The sequence below is a fragment of the Bombus pascuorum genome, chromosome 11 (genome assembly GCF_905332965.1).
Source record: "Bombus pascuorum chromosome 11, iyBomPasc1.1, whole genome shotgun sequence".
Lineage (NCBI taxonomy): Eukaryota > Metazoa > Arthropoda > Insecta > Hymenoptera > Apidae > Bombus > Bombus pascuorum.
Window position 1 is genome coordinate 267,592 of NC_083498.1, and position 4,346 is coordinate 271,937.

The 4,346-nt window shown below is 32.2% G+C and overlaps 1 long non-coding RNA gene across 1 annotated transcript; it reads right to left on the reverse strand.

The window, feature by feature from the left end:
• Positions 1–315: 315 nt before the first annotated feature.
• LOC132912358 (uncharacterized) lies at positions 316–1,913 on the reverse strand. Its single transcript, XR_009659194.1, has 2 exons — positions 1,831–1,913; positions 316–565 (listed from the first exon to the last, which is right to left on the reverse strand). It is a non-coding gene; the product is annotated as an uncharacterized LOC132912358 (long non-coding RNA).
• Between the last annotated feature and the right edge of the window lie 2,433 nt (positions 1,914–4,346).

Genomic DNA, 4,346 nt, shown 5'->3' on the forward strand with positions numbered 1-4,346 from the left:
GTAATTAAAATTACGGAGTACGGCTTCGTCATAAGAAAAGAAGATCAGAACATCTAGCTAAAAACGTAACTCGAAACACTTGCACGCAAGGACAAGTGCGAGCTTACCTTCGAAGCACGCGAGCTTTACTTCTCTAATAAAACGCGACGAATTAAAACCATAGCCTGTACAGACTTTCCTATATAATATGTTGTAACAACACAACGCATTTCTTATATAAAATTTAAACAAATAAAAAACTATGTGTATTAGGTTTACATATTAGGTGTAACCAATTCTTTTTTTCTCCCCATTTCCTTTTCACCAGTATTCGCATTTTCAACGAGAGAGTGACGCGCTGTCGAAACGGAAGCTAGAAATGTTGGCAGGCTTGAAGTTTCGTTGGGTACAGCAGCACTGCCGTTGTCTGGGCAATGCAAATTCGAGGTATACCAACCTGCGCGTGAAAGAGAACGAGCGACGTAATGCCCTCGAGGCGGTGCTGGTCCCCGTGCTTCTATTTATCTTTCGAGCTTGGAACGATAGGCGCGACATGCCGCTGGATTATGAGCCATTCGGTGGTTATCTGAAAATTTAAAGAGTACCTGAATGAAGTCATGCTATAATACATGCTTTCTTTATGAGGGAACTTTTCATTATGAGTCGGGGAGTGGATGAGGTTAGGAAGGAAAGAAAAAGAAGTACCGGACCCACCGTTCATTGTATTCATTAATAAAGTCTCGCTTGTCTACATCTTTTGATCGGAAATCGAGCGAAACAAGAGAAAATGTACGGCGAGAAACCAGCATGGAGTACTGTCGATAACTGCGAGAAAACTTTTATTGCTATATAGAAGAAATAATGAATTGGAGAAATGAATTGAAGAAATGAGTTTTGAGGCAAGTACATGACATTTGTATTCTGTGACTGTTAACAACTAGAATCGTAGATGATTGAATTGCTCGTCTTTTTTTATATCAGAATATCTTATTTTATGTTTGTCGTATTTTATTAAAATATAAAGATAAAAACGAAAGTTACAAAACAATTCGAGTTGATTAATATGATAAAATATGATTTTTTGAACATGGTGTCCTACGTTCGTTACACATAATTACTATTTTAACACTGTATTCTTATTCAAAAAGATATTCCAACGTTAAAATTATTGAAATTCTGCCATTTTGCTTATTGTTCAAAATAAATAAACCGTAACGAACCAATTTTGATAAACGTTAACATTATATACCATTCTAAAGTACGTAGGGGTTGGCTTTTTGTTTAAATAGCAGAATGTATCGCAAATAGAACAAAACTTACTGTTACCTAAATATTACACCCAAATAAATGTGGAAATACGTACATATGTACATATTGCATATTTTGCGAAAATTCTCATTTACACGATGTAATATAATATCGTAGATAAAAGCGCCGAGAAGAGCAGTAGAAAAACAAAGGAGTTAATTTTTAAAAAAATTGACAAATACGTGAAAAAAGTGACAACTATCTCATAAAAATTCTGTTGGCAAAATGTCTCAGTGATGATAAACATTAGCGTATAATATTTAGATTATTTTAATAATTTAAGGAGTACATTTGAATATAAAGTACTTCTAGACAAAATGTGGACTAATTCTCATATTTGTAAAAGTTAAACACAATTATTTATAATTTCTTGTTCCTAAATCTTCATTCAACAAAACACATACTGCATGATGAATGCTGCATGATGGTTATATTAATATTACTTATATTATATATTAAATGAAAATTAAATGCTATAAAGTGTCAATATGATTTCTACCTATTAATTAAGTTTATTTAAACCAATTAAATTACGACAGTTACCTATATCAAATTTCTATGCTTAGATATTCACGTTTCAACTGCATAAATTTCGTCAGACTAAATTATACACATTATCCAACGTGCATCTCGCGATTCAGTTTGACCTATCGTTTCTTTATTAGGTACAGAATATTCTTCTTACTTATATTATTAGGAATATTCTTCCTACTTATATTATTAGGAATATTCTTATATATATATATATATATATATATAAGGGAATAAGCAGGAAGAATATTCTGTACCTAATAAAGAAACGATAGGTCAAACTGAATCGCGAGATATCCTTGTATATATATAAGGGAACATATATATCCTTGGGCACAGTTTATTTACCCTTGGCTTGCCGGTGATCCCCCCACTTCTTGCAAATCGAAGTTCGTAGGTAAATCGCGGCGCGGAGTGTCATTCCAGTGTGAATAAACGAAGCGATTACACGTGTGTCCGTGTCTTCACAATTATTGCCGATCTATCTACTACGTAGTATGTACTTTCATAATTATTCTTTCACCCCATAAATACAATAGTGTTAACTTCATTTAATTAATGTACGTTTTCTTCAATAATTTATTAGAATCTATTATAATTCTAAGCTAGCGGGCTTTCATCATTTTCGCGGCTGCGACGCCGAGCGTACTCGATTATTCTTTGTACAATCGTCGACGTAGACAAACGTCGAAGTAAAACCACACGAGATCGGCATTTCCGAATTTACAGAACGCGCTGTAAACGTGACTGTCCTGAACTCGGTTTTAGTTATTTCTACCACATCTTTTCGAGCGTTACAGTTTCCGACAGCTCGTAATGACAAGCTTCCAAAATGCAATTTGACCTTAATCATGGTTTAATTTTTGTATAATTTGTCCTATTCATACATTTATTTTAATGTTTTGGTCTTCTATTGCGTAGATTATTGCTTGATTGCGAGGAAAATTGAGGTATTAGAGGAACGCCATGAAATTCGAACGGACGCCATGACTGACGATGAATCCGATACCTTTTATGGAGATTTGGTAACATTTAATTTATTTTAAAATAATGGAAAGCATATTTGAATAAGATATTGAAATACTTTTTACATTTTGCTACATATGTATGTCGTGAATCTCCAGTAATAATGTAGTTAGACACTTTTTTGAATAATCACAGACACGTTCTGCGCATTGCATTTTTTTTGGTATTGCGCAGCTGTGTTTAACCAACGAAGAAAGCACGCCATATTTCGTTATTTCCAAGTACATGTATTTGAATCTCTACTGACGAGACATTCAGAATACAATTTTTAGAAGTCAATTACATTATGGAATATTTAGAGGCACTTCACGATATTGAGAATTTTTTTTTTAATGTCCATAATAATATTTAAGTATATTAATTAAATAAAAAGGTATTTAACTTGGTTTAGATGTCACTAAAGTCATTTCTAAATTATAACTTTTTATACCAGATTTCCAATTTTTATACTAACTAGTTTTTATGAGAATTTCAGTTCTTTTTATTGTCAAGATCAAAGAGTTTTATTTCTCATTATCCTAAATTCTTTGAACAATCAACAGTATGATGTTAAGAACAAATTATAATATTTAACATATTCTGTTAAAGTTTGTACTCCTCTTCCTTCGTTTAATCGACGTCAATCTTTTGTTATTTCACACATTTTAAAGAATTAATATTGTCTTTATGGACAAATCGTAATATTCTGTGTTTTGTTACAGATTTCTTCCAGTCTTCGTCTCTTGCGTGGGATTCGGTGATTCCTGTTTATCGATGACTTCTCCTGAACCACAACAGCGATGATAACATCCTTCGCATCTAATCGTGAGTCGCATGCATTTTTGTTCCTCTTGTTATTCGATCATGTCGTAGGATAAAAGGTCTGAATCGACACGGATAGCTGGTTGTATTACATAGAATTTTTGACGAGCATAGTTCACGTCCCGTTGTTGATAATGTGTTAATAATGCATTAAGAATTAATATTATACATATATATGAGTATGATCTCTATATAATATTACCATATGAAGGATCGATATAAACAACGTAATGTTAATAATTAGTATATGTAGTTGTGTGAATTTGATATATGAAGATATTAGAGTTGAATTTTATCCGTCCAAGGATATTAAATTTCACGTGCAAGAGAATACTTCGCGACTGGCATATCTCGCTACTTCTTTATTCTCAAAGAATATGTTTCGATGAAGGGATTGCCTAAGAATATTTCTATTAAATATTTCATTTGGAATCAATTATTATTCGTTCAATTTCATATTATTTGCATTGGATTTTACCCTTTTTTTCAATAAGTACATTTATTGTTGACTTTTTTATTTAAGAACTTTTTACTCAAGAGTTTGTTTTAGTCGTTAATTTATAAAACTATTATAGTAAAGTAAAAAGTAGAATCATCAAAAGAGGAGTGAAATGAGGAAATGATACATCTGGGAATGACCCGTTATAACATAGATATGTTAAACATCTTTTTAGCTCAGGATTTTCGGGTTTAAGGCTTAT